Source organism: Pelobates fuscus, chromosome 3, assembly GCF_036172605.1.
Source record: "Pelobates fuscus isolate aPelFus1 chromosome 3, aPelFus1.pri, whole genome shotgun sequence".
Classification (NCBI taxonomy): Eukaryota; Metazoa; Chordata; class Amphibia; order Anura; family Pelobatidae; genus Pelobates; species Pelobates fuscus.
In genome coordinates this window covers 394,673,692-394,696,238 of record NC_086319.1, presented here as the reverse complement: position 1 = coordinate 394,696,238, position 22,547 = coordinate 394,673,692, and the positions used below count along the sequence as shown (strand labels likewise).

At 38.0% G+C, this 22,547-nt stretch overlaps 23 non-coding genes across 23 annotated transcripts; all 23 read left to right on the top strand.

Moving 5' to 3' along the window:
• The first annotated feature begins 849 nt into the window (after nucleotides 1-849).
• On the top strand, nucleotides 850-931 carry TRNAL-UAG (transfer RNA leucine (anticodon UAG)). Its single transcript has one exon. It is a non-coding gene; the product is annotated as a tRNA-Leu (tRNA).
• An 888-nt stretch (nucleotides 932-1,819) lies between these two features.
• TRNAL-UAG (transfer RNA leucine (anticodon UAG)) lies at nucleotides 1,820-1,901 on the top strand. The gene has a single exon. It is a non-coding gene; the product is annotated as a tRNA-Leu (tRNA).
• An 808-nt stretch (nucleotides 1,902-2,709) lies between these two features.
• On the top strand, nucleotides 2,710-2,791 carry TRNAL-UAG (transfer RNA leucine (anticodon UAG)). The gene has a single exon. It is a non-coding gene; the product is annotated as a tRNA-Leu (tRNA).
• Nucleotides 2,792-3,679: 888 nt separating this feature from the next.
• TRNAL-UAG (transfer RNA leucine (anticodon UAG)) lies at nucleotides 3,680-3,761 on the top strand. The gene has a single exon. It is a non-coding gene; the product is annotated as a tRNA-Leu (tRNA).
• Nucleotides 3,762-4,649: 888 nt separating this feature from the next.
• TRNAL-UAG (transfer RNA leucine (anticodon UAG)) lies at nucleotides 4,650-4,731 on the top strand. The gene has a single exon. It is a non-coding gene; the product is annotated as a tRNA-Leu (tRNA).
• Nucleotides 4,732-5,619: 888 nt separating this feature from the next.
• Nucleotides 5,620-5,701, top strand: TRNAL-UAG (transfer RNA leucine (anticodon UAG)). Its single transcript has one exon. It is a non-coding gene; the product is annotated as a tRNA-Leu (tRNA).
• Nucleotides 5,702-6,589: 888 nt separating this feature from the next.
• On the top strand, nucleotides 6,590-6,671 carry TRNAL-UAG (transfer RNA leucine (anticodon UAG)). The gene has a single exon. It is a non-coding gene; the product is annotated as a tRNA-Leu (tRNA).
• Nucleotides 6,672-7,559: 888 nt separating this feature from the next.
• Nucleotides 7,560-7,641, top strand: TRNAL-UAG (transfer RNA leucine (anticodon UAG)). Its single transcript has one exon. It is a non-coding gene; the product is annotated as a tRNA-Leu (tRNA).
• An 886-nt stretch (nucleotides 7,642-8,527) lies between these two features.
• On the top strand, nucleotides 8,528-8,609 carry TRNAL-UAG (transfer RNA leucine (anticodon UAG)). Its single transcript has one exon. It is a non-coding gene; the product is annotated as a tRNA-Leu (tRNA).
• An 888-nt stretch (nucleotides 8,610-9,497) lies between these two features.
• Nucleotides 9,498-9,579, top strand: TRNAL-UAG (transfer RNA leucine (anticodon UAG)). The gene has a single exon. It is a non-coding gene; the product is annotated as a tRNA-Leu (tRNA).
• Nucleotides 9,580-10,467: 888 nt separating this feature from the next.
• TRNAL-UAG (transfer RNA leucine (anticodon UAG)) lies at nucleotides 10,468-10,549 on the top strand. Its single transcript has one exon. It is a non-coding gene; the product is annotated as a tRNA-Leu (tRNA).
• An 888-nt stretch (nucleotides 10,550-11,437) lies between these two features.
• TRNAL-UAG (transfer RNA leucine (anticodon UAG)) lies at nucleotides 11,438-11,519 on the top strand. Its single transcript has one exon. It is a non-coding gene; the product is annotated as a tRNA-Leu (tRNA).
• A 531-nt stretch (nucleotides 11,520-12,050) lies between these two features.
• Nucleotides 12,051-12,132, top strand: TRNAL-UAG (transfer RNA leucine (anticodon UAG)). The gene has a single exon. It is a non-coding gene; the product is annotated as a tRNA-Leu (tRNA).
• Nucleotides 12,133-13,020: 888 nt separating this feature from the next.
• Nucleotides 13,021-13,102, top strand: TRNAL-UAG (transfer RNA leucine (anticodon UAG)). The gene has a single exon. It is a non-coding gene; the product is annotated as a tRNA-Leu (tRNA).
• An 807-nt stretch (nucleotides 13,103-13,909) lies between these two features.
• TRNAL-UAG (transfer RNA leucine (anticodon UAG)) lies at nucleotides 13,910-13,991 on the top strand. The gene has a single exon. It is a non-coding gene; the product is annotated as a tRNA-Leu (tRNA).
• Nucleotides 13,992-14,879: 888 nt separating this feature from the next.
• On the top strand, nucleotides 14,880-14,961 carry TRNAL-UAG (transfer RNA leucine (anticodon UAG)). The gene has a single exon. It is a non-coding gene; the product is annotated as a tRNA-Leu (tRNA).
• Nucleotides 14,962-15,850: 889 nt separating this feature from the next.
• TRNAL-UAG (transfer RNA leucine (anticodon UAG)) lies at nucleotides 15,851-15,932 on the top strand. The gene has a single exon. It is a non-coding gene; the product is annotated as a tRNA-Leu (tRNA).
• An 888-nt stretch (nucleotides 15,933-16,820) lies between these two features.
• On the top strand, nucleotides 16,821-16,902 carry TRNAL-UAG (transfer RNA leucine (anticodon UAG)). The gene has a single exon. It is a non-coding gene; the product is annotated as a tRNA-Leu (tRNA).
• An 888-nt stretch (nucleotides 16,903-17,790) lies between these two features.
• Nucleotides 17,791-17,872, top strand: TRNAL-UAG (transfer RNA leucine (anticodon UAG)). Its single transcript has one exon. It is a non-coding gene; the product is annotated as a tRNA-Leu (tRNA).
• Nucleotides 17,873-18,760: 888 nt separating this feature from the next.
• TRNAL-UAG (transfer RNA leucine (anticodon UAG)) lies at nucleotides 18,761-18,842 on the top strand. The gene has a single exon. It is a non-coding gene; the product is annotated as a tRNA-Leu (tRNA).
• An 888-nt stretch (nucleotides 18,843-19,730) lies between these two features.
• Nucleotides 19,731-19,812, top strand: TRNAL-UAG (transfer RNA leucine (anticodon UAG)). Its single transcript has one exon. It is a non-coding gene; the product is annotated as a tRNA-Leu (tRNA).
• Nucleotides 19,813-20,700: 888 nt separating this feature from the next.
• TRNAL-UAG (transfer RNA leucine (anticodon UAG)) lies at nucleotides 20,701-20,782 on the top strand. The gene has a single exon. It is a non-coding gene; the product is annotated as a tRNA-Leu (tRNA).
• Nucleotides 20,783-21,671: 889 nt separating this feature from the next.
• TRNAL-UAG (transfer RNA leucine (anticodon UAG)) lies at nucleotides 21,672-21,753 on the top strand. The gene has a single exon. It is a non-coding gene; the product is annotated as a tRNA-Leu (tRNA).
• The last annotated feature ends 794 nt before the right edge of the window (nucleotides 21,754-22,547 follow it).

Sequence of the window (22,547 nt, the reverse complement as noted above, 5' to 3'; positions counted from 1 at the left end):
CCAAATTGTCCATTTGTCAACTCATATGATCACTGAAAACAGAGTCACGTTCATGGCTCTTTTTGTTTAGGATTTAAAATGGGCTTTTTTTTTTACTTCAAAGTGGCAAGTAAAATTTGCCACGCATGAACAGCTGTTAATCAAGCCAATAATAACTCTTATAGAAAAGAACATCCTGCTTCAGCTTTAAAGCACCCAAAACATTTCTTAAGACGTCTACTGAATTGGATAAAACAACACCTCACTTTGAGAATTCCAAAATGTATTTGTACTTACTGCAAATGAATCATTCCTCTGCTGCAGGTAAAATCTCCTCTTCTCAAGTCTCGGTAGAAGACCTCTAGTCCATTGTTGTTTTTAAACGACAACAACAGAAATTGCAGGTACTCGTCACGCTTCGAAAGACAATTTACCCCCACCGTGAAAAAAAGGCAGAAAAAAATGAAACCAACTGCACGTGTTCCAGTTAAATCACCCAAAACATTTCTTAAAACGTCTACTTAATTGGATAAAACAACAACTCACTTTGATAATTCCATAAATGTATTTGTGCTTACTCCAAAGGAATCGTCTACCTAATTGGATAAAACAACATCTCACTTTGAGAATTCCAAAATGTATTTGTACTTACTTCAAAGGAATCATTCCTCTGCTGTAGGTAAAATCTCCTCTACTCAAGTCTCAGTCGAAGATTTCTTGTCCTTTGTGGTTTTCAAACAACAACAACAGAAATTGCAGGTACTTGTGACCCTTCGACAGACAATTTAACACCACCGTGAAAAGAAGTGGGAAAAAGACTGAAACCAACTGTACGTGTTCCTGATAATAAGCTGTGTACCTGTAATCGAAGGTAGCGTGGCCGAGTGGTCTAAGGCGCTGGATTTAGGCTCCAGTCTCTTTGGAGGCGTGGTTTCTAATCCCACCGCTGCCAAATATTACATTTTTAGTGTATTGTGCATTATTCATAAAGGCCAAATTGTCCATTTGTCAACTCATATGATCACTGAAAACAGAGTCACGTTCATGGCTCTTTTTGTTTGGGATTTAAAATTGGCTTTTTTTTTACTTCAAAGTGGCAAGTAAAATTTGCCACGCATGAACAGCTGTTAATCAAGCCAATAATAACTCTTATAGAAAAGAACATCCTGCTTCAGCTTTAAAGCACCCAAAACATTTCTTAAGACGTCTACTGAATTGGATAAAACAACACCTCACTTTGAGAATTCCAAAATGTATTTGTACTTACTGCAAATGAATCATTCCTCTGCTGCAGGTAAAATCTCCTCTTCTCAAGTCTCGGAAGAAGACCTCTAGTCCATTGTGGTTTTTAAACAACAACAACAGAAATTGCAGGTACTCGTCACGCTTCGAAAGATAATTTACCCCCACCGTGAAAAAAAGGCAGAAAAAAATGAAACCAACTGTACGTGTTCCAGTTAAATCACCCAAAACATTTCTTAAAACGTCTACTTAATTGGATAAAACAACAACTCACTTTGATAATTCCATAAATGTATTTGTGCTTACTCCAAAGGAATTGTCTACCTAATTGGATAAAACAACATCTCACTTTGAGAATTCCAAAATGTATTTGTACTTACTTCAAAGGAATCATTCCTCTGCTGTAGGTAAAATCTCCTCTACTCAAGTCTCAGTCGAAGATTTCTTGTCCTTTGTGGTTTTCAAACAACAACAACAGAAATTGCAGGTACTTGTGACCCTTCGACAGACAATTTAACCCCACCGTAAAAAGAAGTGGGAAAAAAACTGAAGCCAACTGTATGTGTTCCTGATAATAAGCTGTGTGCCTATAATCGAAGGTAGCGCAGCCGAGCGGTCTAAGGCGCTGGATTTAGGCTCCAGTCTCTTTGGAGGCGTGGGTTCGAATCCCACCGCTGCCAAATATTACATTTTTAGTGTATTGTGCATTAATCATATAGGCCAAATTGTCCATTGTGGCAAGTGGCAAGTAAAATTTGCCACGCATGAACAGCTGTTAATCAAGCCAATAATAACTCTTATAGAAAAGAACATCCTGCTTCAGCTTCAAAGCACCCAAAACATTTCTTAAGACGTCTACTGAATTGGATAAAACAACACCTCACTTTGAGAATTCCAAAATGTATTTGTACTTACTGCAAATGAATCATTCCTCTGATGCAGGTAAAATCTCCTCTTCTCAAGTCTCGGTAGAAGACCTCTAGTCCATTGTGGTTTTTAAACGACAACAACAGAAATTGCAGGTACTCGTCACGCTTCGAAAGACAATTTACCCCCACCGTGAAAAAAAGGCAGAAAAAAATGAAACCAACTGTACGTGTTCCAGTTAAATCACCCAAAATATTTCTTAAAACGTCTACTTAATTGGATAAAACAAAAACTCACTTTGATAATTCCATAAATGTATTTGTGCTTACTCCAAAGGAATCGTCTACCTAATTGGATAAAACAACATCTCACTTTGAGAATTCCAAAATGTATTTGTACTTACTTCAAAGGAATCATTCCTCTGCTGTAGGTAAAATCTCCTCTACTCAAGTCTCAGTCGAAGATTTCTTGTCCTTTGTGGTTTTCAAACAACAACAACAGAAATTGCAGGTACTTGTGACCCTTCGACAGACAATTTAACCCCACCGTGAAAAGAAGTGGGAAAAAAACTGAAACCAACTGTACGTGTTCCTGATAATAAGCTGTGTGCCTGTAATCGAAGGTAGCGTGGCCGAGCGGTCTAAGGCGCTGGATTTAGGCTCCAGTCTCTTTGGAGGCGTGGGTTCAAATCCCACCGCTGCCAAATATTACATTTTTAGTGTATTGTGCATTATTCATAAAGGCCAAATTGTCCATTTGTCAACTCATATGATCACTGAAAACAGAGTCACGTTCATGGCTCTTTTTGTTTAGGATTTAAAATGGGCTTTTTTTTTACTTCAAAGTGGCAAGTAAAATTTGCCACGCATGAACAGCTGTTAATCAAGCCAATAATAACTCTTATAGAAAAGAACATCCTGCTTCAGCTTTAAAGCACCCAAAACATTTCTTAAGACGTCTACTGAATTGGATAAAACAACACCTCACTTTGAGAATTCCAAAATGTATTTGTACTTACTGCAAATGAATCATTCCTCTGCTGCAGGTAAAATCTCCTCTTCTCAAGTCTCGGTAGAAGACCTCTAGTCCATTGTTGTTTTTAAACGACAACAACAGAAATTGCAGGTACTCGTCACGCTTCGAAAGACAATTTACCCCCACCGTGAAAAAAAGGCAGAAAAAAATGAAACCAACTGCACGTGTTCCAGTTAAATCACCCAAAACATTTCTTAAAACGTCTACTTAATTGGATAAAACAACAACTCACTTTGATAATTCCATAAATGTATTTGTGCTTACTCCAAAGGAATCGTCTACCTAATTGGATAAAACAACATCTCACTTTGAGAATTCCAAAATGTATTTGTACTTACTTCAAAGGAATCATTCCTCTGCTGTAGGTAAAATCTCCTCTACTCAAGTCTCAGTCGAAGATTTCTTGTCCTTTGTGGTTTTCAAACAACAACAACAGAAATTGCAGGTACTTGTGACCCTTCGACAGACAATTTAACCCCACCGTAAAAAGAAGTGGGAAAAAAACTGAAGCCAACTGTACGTGTTCCTGATAATAAGCTGTGTGCCTGTAATCGAAGGTAGCGTGGCCGAGCGGTCTAAGGCGCTGGATTTAGGCTCCAGTCTCTTTGGAGGCGTGGGTTCAAATCCCACCGCTGCCAAATATTACATTTTTAGTGTATTGTGCATTATTCATAAAGGCCAAATTGTCCATTTGTCAACTCATATGATCACTGAAAACAGAGTCACGTTCATGGCTCTTTTTGTTTGGGATTTAAAATGGGCTTTTTTTTTACTTCAAAGTGGCAAGTAAAATTTGCCACGCATGAACAGCTGTTAATCAAGCCAATAATAACTCTTATAGAAAAGAACATCCTGCTTCAGCTTTAAAGCACCCAAAACATTTCTTAAGACGTCTACTGAATTGGATAAAACAACACCTCACTTTGAGAATTCCAAAATGTATTTGTACTTACTGCAAATGAATCATTCCTCTGCTGCAGGTAAAATCTCCTCTTCTCAAGTCTCGGTAGAAGACCTCTAGTCCATTGTGGTTTTTAAACGACAACAACAGAAATTGCAGGTACTCGTCACGCTTCGAAAGATAATTTACCCCCACCGTGAAAAAAAGGCAGAAAAAAATGAAACCAACTGTACGTGTTCCAGTTAAATCACCCAAAACATTTCTTAAAACGTCTACTTAATTGGATAAAACAACAACTCACTTTGATAATTCCATAAATGTATTTGTGCTTCCTCCAAAGGAATTGTCTACCTAATTGGATAAAACAACATCTCACTTTGAGAATTCCAAAATGTATTTGTACTTACTTCAAAGGAATCATTCCTCTGCTGTAGGTAAAATCTCCTCTACTCAAGTCTCAGTCGAAGATTTCTTGTCCTTTGTGGTTTTCAAACAAAAACAACAGAAATTGCAGGTACTTGTGACCCTTCGACAGACAATTTAACCCCACCGTAAAAAGAAGTGGGAAAAAAACTGAAGCCAACTGTACGTGTTCCTGATAATAAGCAGTGTGCCTGTAATCGAAGGTAGCGTGGCCGAGCGGTCTAAGGCGCTGGATTTAGGCTCCAGTCTCTTTGGAGGCGTGGGTTCAAATCCCACCGCTGCCAAATATTATATTTTTAGTGTATTGTGCATTAATCATATAGGCCAAATTGTCCATTTGTCAAATCATATGATCACTGAAAACAGAGTCACGTTCATGGCTCTTTTCGTCTGGGATTTAAAATGGGCTTTTTTTTTACTTCAAAGTGGCAAGTAAAATTTGCCACGCATGAACAGCTGTTAATCAAGCCAATAATAACTCTTATAGAAAAGAACATTCTGCTTCAGCTTTAAAGCACCCAAAACATTTCTTAAGACGTCTACTGAATTGGATAAAACAACACCTCACTTTGAGAATTCCAAAATGTATTTGTACTTACTGCAAATGAATCATTCCTCTGCTGCAGGTAAAATCTCCTCTTCTCAAGTCTCGGTAGAAGACCTCTAGTCCATTGTGGTTTTTAAACGACAACAACAGAAATTGCAGGTACTCGTCACGCTTCGAAAGACAATTTACCCCCACCGTGAAAAAAAGGCAGAAAAAAATGAAACCAACTGTACGTGTTCCAGTTAAATCACCCAAAACATTTCTTAAAACGTCTACTTAATTGGATAAAACAACAACTCACTTTGATAGTTCCATAAATGTATTTGTGCTTACTCCAAAGGAATCTTCTACCTAATTGGATAAAACAACATCTCACTTTGAGAATTCCAAAATGTATTTGTACTTACTTCAAAGGAATCATTCCTCTGCTGTAGGTAAAATCTCCTCTACTCAAGTCTCAGTCGAAGATTTCTTGTCCTTTGTGGTTTTCAAACAACAACAACAGAAATTGCAGGTACTTGTGACCCTTCGACAGACAATTTAACACCACCGTGAAAAGAAGTGGGAAAAAAACTGAAACCAACTGTACGTGTTCCTGATAATAAGCTGTGTGCCTGTAATCGAAGGTAGCGTGGCCGAGTGGTCTAAGGCGCTGGATTTAGGCTCCAGTCTCTTTGGAGGCGTGGTTTCAAATCCCACCGCTGCCAAATATTACATTTTTAGTGTATTGTGCATTATTCATAAAGGCCAAATTGTCCATTTGTCAACTCATATGATCACTGAAAACAGAGTCACGTTCATGGCTCTTTTTGTTTGGGATTTAAAATGGGCTTTTTTTTTACTTCAAAGTGGCAAGTAAAATTTGCCACTCAAGAACAGCTGTTAATCAAGCCAATAATAACTCTTATAGAAAAGAACATTCTGCTTCAGCTTTAAAGCACCCAAAACATTTCTTAAGACGTCTACTGAATTGGATAAAACAACACCTCACTTTGAGAATTCCAAAATGTATTTGTACTTACTGCAAATGAATCATTCCTCTGCTGCAGGTAAAATCTCCTCTTCTCAAGTCTCGGTAGAAGACCTCTAGTCCATTGTGGTTTTTAAACGACAACAACAGAAATTGCAGGTACTCGTCACGCTTCGAAAGACAATTTACCCCCACCGTGAAAAAAAGGCAGAAAAAAATGAAACCAACTGTACGTGTTCCAGTTAAATCACCCAAAACATTTCTTAAAACGTCTACTTAATTGGATAAAACAACAACTCACTTTGATAGTTCCATAAATGTATTTGTGCTTACTCCAAAGGAATCTTCTACCTAATTGGATAAAACAACATCTCACTTTGAGAATTCTAAAATGTATTTGTACTTACTTCAAAGGAATCATTCCTCTGCTGTAGGTAAAATCTCCTCTACTCAAGTCTCAGTCGAAGATTTCTTGTCCTTTGTGGTTTTCAAACAACAACAACAGAAATTGCAGGTACTTGTGACCCTTCGACAGACAATTTAACACCACCGTGAAAAGAAGTGGGAAAAAAACTGAAACCAACTGTACGTGTTCCTGATAATAAGCTGTGTGCCTGTAATCGAAGGTAGCGTGGCCGAGTGGTCTAAGGCGCTGGGTTTAGGCTCCAGTCTCTTTGGAGGCGTGGTTTCAAATCCCACCGCTGCCAAATATTACATTTTTAGTGTATTGTGCATTATTCATAAAGGCCAAATTGTCCATTTGTCAACTCATATGATCACTGAAAACAGAGTCACGTTCATGGCTCTTTTTGTTTGGGATTTAAAATGGGCTTTTTTTTTACTTCAAAGTGGCAAGTAAAATTTGCCACGCATGAACAGCTGTTAATCAAGCCAATAATAACTCTTATAGAAAAGAACATCCTGCTTCAGCTTTAAAGCACCCAAAACATTTCTTAAGACGTCTACTGAATTGGATAAAACAACACCTCACTTTGAGAATTCCAAAATGTATTTGTACTTACTGCAAATGAATCATTCCTCTGCTGCAGGTAAAATCTCCTCTTCTCAAGTCTCGGTAGAAGACCTCTAGTCCATTGTGGTTTTTAAACAACAACAACAGAAATTGCAGGTACTCGTCACGCTTCGAAAGATAATTTACCCCCACCGTGAAAAAAAGGCAGAAAAAAATGAAACCAACTGTACGTGTTCCAGTTAAATCACCCAAAACATTTCTTAAAACGTCTACTTAATTGGATAAAACAACAACTCACTTTGATAATTCCATAAATGTATTTGTGCTTACTCCAAAGGAATTGTCTACCTAATTGGATAAAACAACATCTCACTTTGAGAATTCCAAAATGTATTTGTACTTACTTCAAAGGAATCATTCCTCTGCTGTAGGTAAAATCTCCTCTACTCAAGTCTCAGTCGAAGATTTCTTGTCCTTTGTGGTTTTCAAACAACAACAACAGAAATTGCAGGTACTTGTGACCCTTCGACAGACAATTTAACCCCAGCGTAAAAAGAAGTGGGAAAAAAACTGAAGCCAACTGTACGTGTTCCTGATAATAAGCTGTGTGCCTGTAATCGAAGGTAGCGTGGCCGAGCGGTCTAAGGCGCTGGATATAGGCTCCAGTCTCTTTGGAGGCGTGGGTTCGAATCCCACCGCTGCCAAATATTACATTTTAGTGTATTGTGCATTAATCATATAGGCCAAATTGTCCATTTGTCAAATCATATGATCACTGAAAACAGAGTCACGTTCATGGCTCTTTTCGTCTGGGATTTAAAATGGGCTTTTTTTTACTTCAAAGTGGCAAGTAAAATTTGCCACGCATGAACAGCTGTTAATCAAGCCAATAATAACTCTTATAGAAAAGAACATCCTGCTTCAGCTTTAAAGCACCCAAAACATTTCTTAAGACGTCTACTGAATTGGATAAAACAACACCTCACTTTGAGAATTCCAAAATGTATTTGTACTTACTGCAAATGAATCATTCCTCTGCTGCAGGTAAAATCTCCTCTTCTCAAGTCTCGGTAGAAGACCTCTAGTCCATTGTGGTTTTTAAACGACAACAACAGAAATTGCAGGTAGTCGTCACGCTTCGAAAGATAATTTACCCCCACCGTGAAAAAAAGGCAGAAAAAAATGAAACCAACTGTACGTGTTCCAGTTAAATCACCCAAAACATTTCTTAAAACGTCTACTTAATTGGATAAAACAACAACTCACTTTGATAATTCCATAAATGTATTTGTGCTTCCTCCAAAGGAATTGTCTACCTAATTGGATAAAACAACATCTCACTTTGAGAATTCCAAAATGTATTTGTACTTACTTCAAAGGAATCATTCCTCTGCTGTAGGTAAAATCTCCTCTACTCAAGTCTCAGTCGAAGATTTCTTGTCCTTTGTGGTTTTCAAACAAAAACAACAGAAATTGCAGGTACTTGTGACCCTTCGACAGACAATTTAACCCCACCGTAAAAAGAAGTGGGAAAAAAACTGAAGCCAACTGTACGTGTTCCTGATAATAAGCAGTGTGCCTGTAATCGAAGGTAGCGTGGCCGAGCGGTCTAAGGCGCTGGATTTAGGCTCCAGTCTCTTTGGAGGCGTGGGTTCAAATCCCACCGCTGCCAAATATTATATATTTAGTGTATTGTGCATTAATCATATAGGCCAAATTGTCCATTTGTCAAATCATATGATCACTGAAAACAGAGTCACGTTCATGGCTCTTTTCGTCTGGGATTTAAAATGGGCTTTTTTTTTACTTCAAAGTGGCAAGTAAAATTTGCCACGCATGAACAGCTGTTAATCAAGCCAATAATAACTCTTATAGAAAAGAACATTCTGCTTCAGCTTTAAAGCACCCAAAACATTTCTTAAGACGTCTACTGAATTGGATAAAACAACACCTCACTTTGAGAATTCCAAAATGTATTTGTACTTACTGCAAATGAATCATTCCTCTGCTGCAGGTAAAATCTCCTCTTCTCAAGTCTCGGTAGAAGACCTCTAGTCCATTGTGGTTTTTAAACGACAACAACAGAAATTGCAGGTACTCGTCACGCTTCGAAAGACAATTTACCCCCACCGTGAAAAAAAGGCAGAAAAAAATGAAACCAACTGTACGTGTTCCAGTTAAATCACCCAAAACATTTCTTAAAACGTCTACTTAATTGGATAAAACAACAACTCACTTTGATAGTTCCATAAATGTATTTGTGCTTACTCCAAAGGAATCTTCTACCTAATTGGATAAAACAACATCTCACTTTGAGAATTCCAAAATGTATTTGTACTTACTTCAAAGGAATCATTCCTCTGCTGTAGGTAAAATCTCCTCTACTCAAGTCTCAGTCGAAGATTTCTTGTCCTTTGTGGTTTTCAAACAACAACAACAGAAATTGCAGGTACTTGTGACCCTTCGACAGACAATTTAACACCACCGTGAAAAGAAGTGGGAAAAAAACTGAAACCAACTGTACGTGTTCCTGATAATAAGCTGTGTGCCTGTAATCGAAGGTAGCGTGGCCGAGTGGTCTAAGGCGCCGGATTTAGGCTCCAGTCTCTTTGGAGGCGTGGTTTCAAATCCCACCGCTGCCAAATATTACATTTTTAGTGTATTGTGCATTATTCATAAAGGCCAAATTGTCCATTTGTCAACTCATATGATCACTGAAAACAGAGTCACGTTCATGGCTCTTTTTGTTTGGGATTTAAAATGGGCTTTTTTTTTACTTCAAAGTGGCAAGTAAAATTTGCCACGCATGAACAGCTGTTAATCAAGCCAATAATAACTCTTATAGAAAAGAACATTCTGCTTCAGCTTTAAAGCACCCAAAACATTTCTTAAGACGTCTACTGAATTGGATAAAACAACACCTCACTTTGAGAATTCCAAAATGTATTTGTACTTACTGCAAATGAATCATTCCTCTGCTGCAGGTAAAATCTCCTCTTCTCAAGTCTCGGTAGAAGACCTCTAGTCCATTGTGGTTTTTAAACGACAACAACAGAAATTGCAGGTACTCGTCACGCTTCGAAAGACAATTTACCCCCACCGTGAAAAAAAGGCAGAAAAAAATGAAACCAACTGTACGTGTTCCAGTTAAATCACCCAAAACATTTCTTAAAACGTCTACTTAATTGGATAAAACAACAACTCACTTTGATAGTTCCATAAATGTATTTGTGCTTACTCCAAAGGAATCTTCTACCTAATTGGATAAAACAACATCTCACTTTGAGAATTCCAAAATGTATTTGTACTTACTTCAAAGGAATCATTCCTCTGCTGTAGGTAAAATCTCCTCTACTCAAGTCTCAGTCGAAGATTTCTTGTCCTTTGTGGTTTTCAAACAACAACAACAGAAATTGCAGGTACTTGTGACCCTTCGACAGACAATTTAACACCACCGTGAAAAGAAGTGGGAAAAAAACTGAAACCAACTGTACGTGTTCCTGATAATAAGCTGTGTGCCTGTAATCGAAGGTAGCGTGGCCGAGTGGTCTAAGGCGCTGGATTTAGGCTCCAGTCTCTTTGGAGGCGTGGTTTCAAATCCCACCGCTGCCAAATATTACATTTTTAGTGTATTGTGCATTATTCATAAAGGCCAAATTGTCCATTTGTCAACTCATATGATCACTGAAAACAGAGTCACGTTCATGGCTCTTTTTGTTTGGGATTTAAAATGGGCTTTTTTTTTACTTCAAAGTGGCAAGTAAAATTTGCCACGCATGAACAGCTGTTAATCAAGCCAATAATAACTCTTATAGAAAAGAACATCCTGCTTCAGCTTTAAAGCACCCAAAACATTTCTTAAGACGTCTACTGAATTGGATAAAACAACACCTCACTTTGAGAATTCCAAAATGTATTTGTACTTACTGCAAATGAATCATTCCTCTGCTGCAGGTAAAATCTCCTCTTCTCAAGTCTCGGTAGAAGACCTCTAGTCCATTGTGGTTTTTAAACAACAACAACAGAAATTGCAGGTACTCGTCACGCTTCGAAAGATAATTTACCCCCACCGTGAAAAAAAGGCAGAAAAAAATGAAACCAACTGTACGTGTTCCAGTTAAATCACCCAAAACATTTCTTAAAACGTCTACTTAATTGGATAAAACAACAACTTACTTTGATAATTCCATAAATGTATTTGTGCTTACTCCAAAGGAATTGTCTACCTAATTGGATAAAACAACATCTCACTTTGAGAATTCCAAAATGTATTTGTACTTACTTCAAAGGAATCATTCCTCTGCTGTAGGTAAAATCTCCTCTACTCAAGTCTCAGTCGAAGATTTCTTGTCCTTTGTGGTTTTCAAACAACAACAACAGAAATTGCAGGTACTTGTGACCCTTCGACAGACAATTTAACCCCAGCGTAAAAAGAAGTGGGAAAAAAACTGAAGCCAACTGTATGTGTTCCTGATAATAAGCTGTGTGCCTGTAATCGAAGGTAGCGTGGCCGAGCGGTCTAAGGCGCTGGATATAGGCTCCAGTCTCTTTGGAGGCGTGGGTTCGAATCCCACCGCTGCCAAATATTACATTTTAGTGTATTGTGCATTAATCATATAGGCCAAATTGTCCATTTGTCAAATCATATGATCACTGAAAACAGAGTCACGTTCATGGCTCTTTTCGTCTGGGATTTAAAATGGGCTTTTTTTTACTTCAAAGTGGCAAGTAAAATTTGCCACGCATGAACAGCTGTTAATCAAGCCAATAATAACTCTTATAGAAAAGAACATCCTGCTTCAGCTTTAAAGCACCCAAAACATTTCTTAAGACGTCTACTGAATTGGATAAAACAACACCTCACTTTGAGAATTCCAAAATGTATTTGTACTTACTTCAAAGGAATCATTCCTCTGCTGTAGGTAAAATCTCCTCTACTCAAGTCTCAGTCGAAGATTTCTTGTCCTTTGTGGTTTTCAAACAACAACAACAGAAATTGCAGGTACTTGTGACCCTTCGACAGACAATTTAACACCACCGTGAAAAGAAGTGGGAAAAAAACTGAAACCAACTGTACGTGTTCCTGATAATAAGCTGTGTGCCTGTAATCGAAGGTAGCGTGGCCGAGTGGTCTAAGGCGCTGGATTTAGGCTCCAGTCTCTTTGGAGGCGTGGTTTCAAATCCCACCGCTGCCAAATATTACATTTTTAGTGTATTGTGCATTATTCATAAAGGCCAAATTGTCCATTTGTCAACTCATATGATCACTGAAAACAGAGTCACGTTCATGGCTCTTTTTGTTTGGGATTTAAAATTGGCTTTTTTTTTACTTCAAAGTGGCAAGTAAAATTTGCCACGCATGAACAGCTGTTAATCAAGCCAATAATAACTCTTATAGAAAAGAACATCCTGCTTCAGATTTAAAGCACCCAAAACATTTCTTAAGACGTCTACTGAATTGGATAAAACAACACCTCACTTTGAGAATTCCAAAATGTATTTGTACTTACTGCAAATGAATCATTCCTCTGCTGCAGGTAAAATCTCCTCTTCTCAAGTCTCGGTAGAAGACCTCTAGTCCATTGTGGTTTTTAAACAACAACAACAGAAATTGCAGGTACTCGTCACGCTTCGAAAGATAATTTACCCCCACCGTGAAAAAAAGGCAGAAAAAAATGAAACCAACTGTACGTGTTCCAGTTAAATCACCCAAAACATTTCTTAAAACGTCTACTTAATTGGATAAAACAACAACTCACTTTGATAATTCCATAAATGTATTTGTGCTTACTCCAAAGGAATTGTCTACCTAATTGGATAAAACAACATCTCACTTTGAGAATTCCAAAATGTATTTGTACTTACTTCAAAGGAATCATTCCTCTGCTGTAGGTAAAATCTCCTCTACTCAAGTCTCAGTCGAAGATTTCTTGTCCTTTGTGGTTTTCAAACAACAACAACAGAAATTGCAGGTACTTGTGACCCTTCGACAGACAATTTAACCCCACCGTAAAAAGAAGTGGGAAAAAAACTGAAGCCAACTGTACGTGTTCCTGATAATAAGCTGTATGCCTGTAATCGAAGGTAGCGTGGCCGAGCGGTCTAAGGCGCTGGATTTAGGCTCCAGTCTCTTTGGAGGCGTGGGTTCGAATCCCACCGCTGCCAAATATTACATTTTTAGTGTATTGTGCATTAATCATATAGGCCAAATTGTCCATTGTGGCAAGTGGCAAGTAAAATTTGCCACGCATGAACAGCTGTTAATCAAGCCAATAATAACTCTTATAGAAAAGAACATCCTGCTTCAGCTTTAAAGCACCCAAAACATTTCTTAAGACGTCTACTGAATTGGATAAAACAACACCTCACTTTGAGAATTCCAAAATGTATTTGTACTTACTGCAAATGAATCATTCCTCTGCTGCAGGTAAAATCTCCTCTTCTCAAGTCTTGGTAGAAGACCTCTAGTCCATTGTGGTTTTTAAACGACAACAACAGAAATTGCAGGTACTCGTCACGCTTCGAAAGACAATTTACCCCCACCGTGAAAAAAGGCAGAAAAAAATGAAACCAACTGTACGTGTTCCAGTTAAATCACCCAAAATATTTCTTAAAACGTCTACTTAATTGGATAAAACAACAACTCACTTTGATAATTCCATAAATGTATTTGTGCTTACTCCAAAGGAATCGTCTACCTAATTGGATAAAACAACATCTCACTTTGAGAATTCCAAAATGTATTCGTACTTACTTCAAAGGAATCATTCCTCTGCTGTAGGTAAAATCTCCTCTACTCAAGTCTCAGTCGAAGATTTCTTGTCCTTTGTGGTTTTCAAACAACAACAACAGAAATTGCAGGTACTTGTGACCCTTCGACGGACAATTTAACCCCACCGTGAAAAGAAGTGGGAAAAAAACTGAAACCAACTGTACGTGTTCCTGATAATAAGCTGTGTGCCTGTAATCGAAGGTAGCGTGGCCGAGCGGTCTAAGGCGCTGGATTTAGGCTCCAGTCTCTTTGGAGGCGTGGGTTTGAATCCCACCGCTGCCAAATATTACATTTTTAGTGTATTGTGCATTAATCATATAGGCCAAATTGTCCATTTGTCAAATCATATGATCACTGAAAACAGAGTCACGTTCATGGCTCTTTTCGTCTGGGATTTAAAATGGGCTTTTTTTTTACTTCAAAGTGGCAAGTAAAATTTGCCACGCAGGAACAGCTGTTAATCAAGCCAATAATAACTCTTATAGAAAAGAACATCCTGCTTCAGCTTTAAAGCACCCAAAACATTTCTTAAGACGTCTACTGAATTGGATAAAACAACACCTCACTTTGAGAATTCCAAAATGTATTTGTACTTACTGCAAATGAATCATTCCTCTGCTGCAGGTAAAATCTCCTCTTCTCAAGTCTCGGTAGAAGACCTCTAGTCCATTGTGGTTTTTAAACGACAACAACAGAAATTGCAGGTACTCGTCACGCTTCGAAAGACAATTTACCCCCACCGTGAAAAAAAGGCAGAAAAAAATGAAACCAACTGTATGTGTTCCAGTTAAATCACCCAAAATATTTCTTAAAACGTCTACTTAATTGGATAAAACAACAACTCACTTTGATAATTCCATAAATGTATTTGTGCTTACTCCAAAGGAATCGTCTACCTAATTGGATAAAACAACATCTCACTTTGAGAATTCCAAAATGTATTTGTACTTACTTCAAAGGAATCATTCCTCTGCTGTAGGTAAAATCTCCTCTACTCAAGTCTCAGTCAAAGATTTCTTGTCCTTTGTGGTTTTCAAACAACAACAACAGAAATTGCAGGTACTTGTGACCCTTCGACAGACAATTTAACCCCACCGTGAAAAGAAGTGGGAAAAAAACTGAAACCAACTGTACGTGTTCCTGATAATAAGCTGTGTGCCTGTAATCGAAGGTAGCGTGGCCGAGCGGTCTAAGGCGCTGGATTTAGGCTCCAGTCTCTTTGGAGGCGTGGGTTCAAATCCCACCGCTGACAAATATTACATTTTTAGTGTATTGTGCATTATTCATAAAGGCCAAATTGTCCATTTGTCAACTCATATGATCACTGAAAACAGAGTCACGTTCATGGCTCTTTTTGTTTGGGATTTAAAATGGGCTTTTTTTTTTACTTCAAAGTGGCAAGTAAAATTTGCCACGCATGAACAGCTGTTAATCAAGCCAATAATAACTCTTATAGAAAAGAACATCCTGCTTCAGCTTTAAAGCACCCAAAACATTTCTTAAGACGTCTACTGAATTGGATAAAACAACACCTCACTTTGAGAATTCCAAAATGTATTTGTACTTACTGCAAATGAATCATTCCTCTGCTGCAGGTAAAATCTCCTCTTCTCAAGTCTCGGTAGAAGACCTCTAGTCCATTGTTGTTTTTAAACGACAACAACAGAAATTGCAGGTACTCGTCACGCTTCGAAAGACAATTTACCCCCACCGTGAAAAAAAGGCAGAAAAAAATGAAACCAACTGCACGTGTTCCAGTTAAATCACCCAAAACATTTCTTAAAACGTCTACTTAATTGGATAAAACAACAACTCACTTTGATAATTCCATAAATGTATTTGTGCTTACTCCAAAGGAATCGTCTACCTAATTGGATAAAACAACATCTCACTTTGAGAATTCCAAAATGTATTTGTACTTACTTCAAAGGAATCATTCCTCTGCTGTAGGTAAAATCTCCTCTACTCAAGTCTCAGTCGAAGATTTCTTGTCCTTTGTGGTTTTCAAACAACAACAACAGAAATTGCAGGTACTTGTGACCCTTCGACAGACAATTTAACCCCACCGTAAAAAGAAGTGGGAAAAAAACTGAAGCCAACTGTACGTGTTCCTGATAATAAGCTGTGTGCCTGTAATCGAAGGTAGTGTGGCCGAGCGGTCTAAGGCGCTGGATTTAGGCTCCAGTCTCTTTGGAGGCGTGGGTTCAAATCCCACCGCTGCCAAATATTACATTTTTAGTGTATTGTGCATTATTCATAAAGGCCAAATTGTCCATTTGTCAACTCATATGATCACTGAAAACTGAGTCACGTTCATGGCTCTTTTTGTTTGGGATTTAAAATGGGCTTTTTTTTTACTTCAAAGTGGCAAGTAAAATTTGCCACGCATGAACAGCTGTTAATCAAGCCAATAATAACTCTTATAGAAAAGAACATACTGCTTCAGCTTTAAAGCACCCAAAACATTTCTTAAGACGTCTACTGAATTGGATAAAACAACACCTCACTTTGAGAATTCCAAAATGTATTTGTACTTACTGCAAATGAATCATTCCTCTGCTGCAGGTAAAATCTCCTCTTCTCAAGTCTCGGTAGAAGACCTCTAGTCCATTGTGGTTTTTAAACGACAACAACAGAAATTGCAGGTACTCGTCACGCTTCGAAAGATAATTTACCCCCACCGTGAAAAAAAGGCAGAAAAAAATGAAACCAACTGTACGTGTTCCAGTTAAATCACCCAAAACATTTCTTAAAACGTCTACTTAATTAGATAAAACAACAACTCACTTTGATAATTCCATAAATGTATTTGTGCTTACTCCAAAGGAATTGTCTACCTAATTGGATAAAACAACATCTCACTTTGAGAATTCCAAAATGTATTTGTACTTACTTCAAAGGAATCATTCCTCTGCTGTAGGTAAAATCTCCTCTACTCAAGTCTCAGTCGAAGATTTCTTGTCCTTTGTGGTTTTCAAACAACAACAACAGAAATTGCAGGTACTTGTGACCCTTCGACAGACAATTTAACCCCACCGTAAAAAGAAGTGGGAAAAAAACTGAAGCCAACTGTACGTGTTCCTGATAATAAGCTGTGTGCCTGTAATCGAAGGTAGCGTGGCCGAGCGGTCTAAGGCGCTGGATTTAGGCTCCAGTCTCTTTGGAGGCGTGGGTTCAAATCCCACCGCTGCCAAATATTACATTTTTAGTGTATTGTGCATTATTCATAAAGGCCAAATTGTCCATTTGTCAACTCATATGATCACTGAAAACAGAGTCACGTTCATGGCTCTTTTTGTTTGGGATTTAAAATTGGCTTTTTTTTTACTTCAAAGTGGCAAGTAAAATTTGCCACGCATGAACAGCTGTTAATCAAGCCAATAATAACTCTTATAGAAAAGAACATCCTGCTTCAGCTTTAAAGCACCCAAAACATTTCTTAAGACGTCTACTGAATTGGATAAAACAACACCTCACTTTGAGAATTCCAAAATGTATTTGTACTTACTGCAAATGAATCATTCCTCTGCTGCAGGTAAAATCTCCTCTTCTCAAGTCTCGGTAGAAGACCTCTAGTCCATTGTTGTTTTTAAACGACAACAACAGAAATTGCAGGTACTCGTCACACTTCGAAAGACAATTTACCCCCACCGTGAAAAAAAGGCAGAAAAAAATGAAACCAACTGCACGTGTTCCAGTTAAATCACCCAAAACATTTCTTAAAACGTCTACTTAATTGGATAAAACAACAACTCACTTTGATAATTCCATAAATGTATTTGTGCTTACTCCAAAGGAATCGTCTACCTAATTGGATAAAACAACATCTCACTTTGAGAATTCCAAAATGTATTTGTACTTACTTCAAAGGAATCATTCCTCTGCTGTAGGTAAAATCTCCTCTACTCAAGTCTCAGTCGAAGATTTCTTGTCCTTTGTGGTTTTCAAACAACAACAACAGAAATTGCAGGTACTTGTGACCCTTCGACAGACAATTTAACCCCACCGTAAAAAGAAGTGGGAAAAAAACTGAAGCCAACTGTACGTGTTCCTGATAATAAGCTGTGTGCCTGTAATCGAAGGTAGTGTGGCCGAGCGGTCTAAGGCGCTGGATTTAGGCTCCAGTCTCTTTGGAGGCGTGGGTTCAAATCCCACCGCTGCCAAATATTACATTTTTAGTGTATTGTGCATTATTCATAAAGGCCAAATTGTCCATTTGTCAACTCATATGATCATTGAAAACTGAGTCACGTTCATGGCTCTTTTTGTTTGGGATTTAAAATGGGCTTTTTTTTTACTTCAAAGTGGCAAGTAAAATTTGCCACGCATGAACAGCTGTTAATCAAGCCAATAATAACTCTTATAGAAAAGAACATACTGCTTCAGCTTTAAAGCACCCAAAACATTTCTTAAGACGTCTACTGAATTGGATAAAACAACACCTCACTTTGAGAATTCCAAAATGTATTTGTACTTACTGCAAATGAATCATTCCTCTGCTGCAGGTAAAATCTCCTCTTCTCAAGTCTCGGTAGAAGACCTCTAGTCCATTGTGGTTTTTAAACGACAACAACAGAAATTGCAGGTACTCGTCACGCTTCGAAAGACAATTTACCCCCACCGTGAAAAAAAGGCAGAAAAAAATGAAACCAACTGTACGTGTTCCAGTTAAATCACCCAAAACATTTCTTAAAACGTCTACTTAATTGGATAAAACAACAACTCACTTTGATAATTCCATAAATGTATTTGTGCTTACTCCAAAGGAATCGTCTACCTAATTGGATAAAACAACATCTCACTTTGAGAATTCCAAAATGTATTTGTACTTACTTCAAAGGAATCATTCCTCTGCTGTAGGTAAAATCTCCTCTACTCAAGTCTCAGTCGAAGATTTCTTGTCCTTTGTGGTTTTCAAACAACAACAACAGAAATTGCAGGTACTTGTGACCCTTCGACAGACAATTTAACCCCACCGTAAAAAGAAGTGGGAAAAAAACTGAAGCCAACTGTACGTGTTCCTGATAATAAGCTGTGTGCCTGTAATCGAAGGTAGCGTGGCCGAGCGGTCTAAGGCGCTGGATTTAGGCTCCAGTCTCTTTGGAGGCGTGGGTTCAAATCCCACCGCTGCCAAATATTACATTTTTAGTGTATTGTGCATTATTCATAAAGGCCAAATTGTCCATTTGTCAACTCATATGATCACTGAAAACAGAGTCACGTTCATGGCTCTTTTTGTTTGGGATTTAAAATGGGCTTTTTTTTTACTTCAAAGTGGCAAGTAAAATTTGCCACGCATGAACAGCTGTTAATCAAGCCAATAATAACTCTTATAGAAAAGAACATCCTGCTTCAGCTTTAAAGCACCCAAAACATTTCTTAAGACGTCTACTGAATTGGATAAAACAACACCTCACTTTGAGAATTCCAAAATGTATTTGTACTTACTGCAAATGAATCATTCCTCTGCTGCAGGTAAAATCTCCTCTTCTCAAGTCTCGGTAGAAGACCTCTAGTCCATTGTGGTTTTTAAACGACAACAACAGAAATTGCAGGTACTCGTCACGCTTCGAAAGACAATTTACCCCCACCGTGAAAAAAAGGCAGAAAAAAATGAAACCAACTGTACGTGTTCCAGTTAAATCACCCAAAACATTTCTTAAAACGTCTACTTAATTGGATAAAACAACAACTCACTTTGATAATTCCATAAATGTATTTGTGCTTACTCCAAAGGAATCGTCTACCTAATTGGATAAAACAACATCTCACTTTGAGAATTCCAAAATGTATTTGTACTTACTTCAAAGGAATCATTCCTCTGCTGTAGGTAAAATCTCCTCTACTCAAGTCTCAGTCGAAGAATTCTTGTCCTTTGTGGTTTTCAAACAACAACAACAGAAATTGCAGGTACTTGTGACCCTTCGACAGAAAATTTAACCCCACCGTGAAAAGAAGTGGGAAAAAAACTGAAACCAACTGTACGTGTTCCTGATAATAAGCTGTGTGCCTGTAATCAAAGGTAGCGTGGCCGAGTGGTCAAAGGCGCTGGAATTAGGCTCCAGTCTCTTTGGAGGCGTGGGTTCAAATCCCACCGCTGCCAAATATTACATTTTTAGTGTATTGTGCATTATTCATAAAGGCCAAATTGTCCATTTGTCAACTCATATGATCACTGAAAACAGAGTCACGTTCATGGCTCTTTTTGTTTGGGATTTAAAATGGGCTTTTTTTTTACTTCAAAGTGGCAAGTAAAATTTGCCACGCATGAACAGCTGTTAATCAAGCCAATAATAACTCTTATAGAAAAGAACATCCTGCTTCAGCTTTAAAGCACCCAAAACATTTCTTAAGACGTCTACTGAATTGGATAAAACAACACCTCACTTTGAGAATTCCAAAATGTATTTGTACTTACTGCAAATGAATCATTCCTCTGCTGCAGGTAAAATCTCCTCTTCTCAAGTCTCGGTAGAAGACCTCTAGTCCATTGTGGTTTTTAAACGACAACAACAGAAATTGCAGGTACTCGTCACGCTTCGAAAGACAATTTACCCCCACCGTGAAAAAAAGGCAGAACAAAATGAAACCAACTGTACGTGTTCCAGTTAAATCACCCAAAACATTTCTTAAAACGTCTACTTAATTGGATAAAACAACAACTCACTTTGATAATTCCATAAATGTATTTGTGCTTACTCCAAAGGAATCGTCTACCTAATTGGATAAAACAACATCTCACTTTGAGAATTCCAAAATGTATTTGTACTTACTTCAAAGGAATCATTCCTCTGCTGTAGGTAAAATCTCCTCTACTCAAGTCTCAGTCGAAGATTTCTTGTCCTTTGTGGTTTTCAAACAACAGCAACAGAAATTGCAGGTACTTGTGACCCTTCGACAGACAATTTAACCCCACCGTGAAAAGAAGTGGGAAAAAAACTGAAACCAACTGTACGTGTTCCTGATAATAAGCTGTGTGCCTGTAATCGAAGGTAGCGTGGCCGAGCGGACTAAGGCGCTGGATTTAGGCTCCAGTCTCTTTGGAAGCGTGGGTTCAAATCCCACCGCTGCCAAATATTACATTTTTAGTGTATTGTGCATTATTCATAAAGGCCAAATTGTCCATTTGTCAACTCATATGATCACTGAAAACAGAGTCACGTTCATGGCTCTTTTTGTTTGGGATTTAAAATGGGCTTTTTTTTTACTTCAAAGTGGCAAGTAAAATTTGCCACGCATGAACAGCTGTTAATCAAGCCAATAATAACTCTTATAGAAAAGAACATCCTGCTTCAGCTTTAAAGCACCCAAAACATTTCTTAAGACGTCTACTGAATTGGATAAAACAACACCTCACTTTGAGAATTCCAAAATGTATTTGTACTTACTGCAAATGAATCATTCCTCTGCTGCAGGTAAAATCTCCTCTTCTCAAGTCTCGGTAGAAGACCTCTAGTCCATTGTGGTTTTTAAACGACAACAACAGAAATTGCAGGTACTCGTCACGCTTCGAAAGACAATTTACCCCCACCGTGAAAAAAAGGCAGAAAAAAATTAAACCAACTGTACGTGTTCCAGTTAAATCACCCAAAACATTTCTTAAAACGTCTACTTAATTGGATAAAACAACAACTCACTTTGATAATTTCATAAATGTATTTGTGCTTACTCCAAAGGAATCGTCTACCTAATTGGATAAAACAACATCTCACTTTGAGAATTCCAAAATGTATTTGTACTTACTTCAAAGGAATCATTCCTCTGCTGTAGGTAAAATCTCCTCTACTCAAGTCTCAGTCGAAGATTTCTTGTCCTTTGTGGTTTTCAAACAACAACAACAGAAATTGCAGGTACTTGTGACCCTTCGACAGACAATTTAACCCCACCGTAAAAAGAAGTGGGAAAAAAAACTGAAGCCAACTGTACGTGTTCCTGATAATAAGCTGTGTGCCTGTAATCGAAGGTAGCGTGGCCGAGCGGTCTAAGGCGCTGGATTTAGGCTCCAGTCTCTTTGGAGGCGTGGGTTCAAATCCCACCGCTGCCAAATATTACATTTTTAGTGTATTGTGCATTATTCATAAAGGCCAAATTGTCCATTTGTCAACTCATATGATCACTGAAAACAGAGTCACGTTCATGGCTCTTTTTGTTTGGGATTTAAAATGGGCTTTTTTTTTACTTCAAAGTGGCAAGTAAAATTTGCCACGCATGAACAGCTGTTAATCAAGCCAATAATAACTCTTATAGAAAAGAACATCCTGCTTCAGCTTTAAAGCACCCAAAACATTTCTTAAGACGTCTACTGAATTGGATAAAACAACACCTCACTTTGAGAATTCCAAAATGTATTTGTACTTACTGCAAATGAATCATTCCTCTGCTGCAGGTAAAATCTCCTCTTCTCAAGTCTCGGTAGAAGACCTCTAGTCCATTGTGGTTTTTAAACGACAACAACAGAAATTGCAGGTACTCGTCACGCTTCGAAAGACAATTTACCCCCACCGTGAAAAAAAGGCAGAAAAAAATTAAACCAACTGTACGTGTTCCAGTTAAATCACCCAAAACATTTCTTAAAACGTCTACTTAATTGGATAAAACAACAACTCACTTTGATAATTCCATAAATGTATTTGTGCTTACTCCAAAGGAATCGTCTACCTAATTGGATAAAACAACATCTCACTTTGAGAATTCCAAAATGTATTTGTACTTACTTCAAAGGAATCATTCCTCTGCTGTAGGTAAAATCTCCTCTACTCAAGTCTCAGTCGAAGATTTCTTGTCCTTTGTGGTTTTCAAACAACAACAACAGAAATTGCAGGTACTTGTGACCCTTCG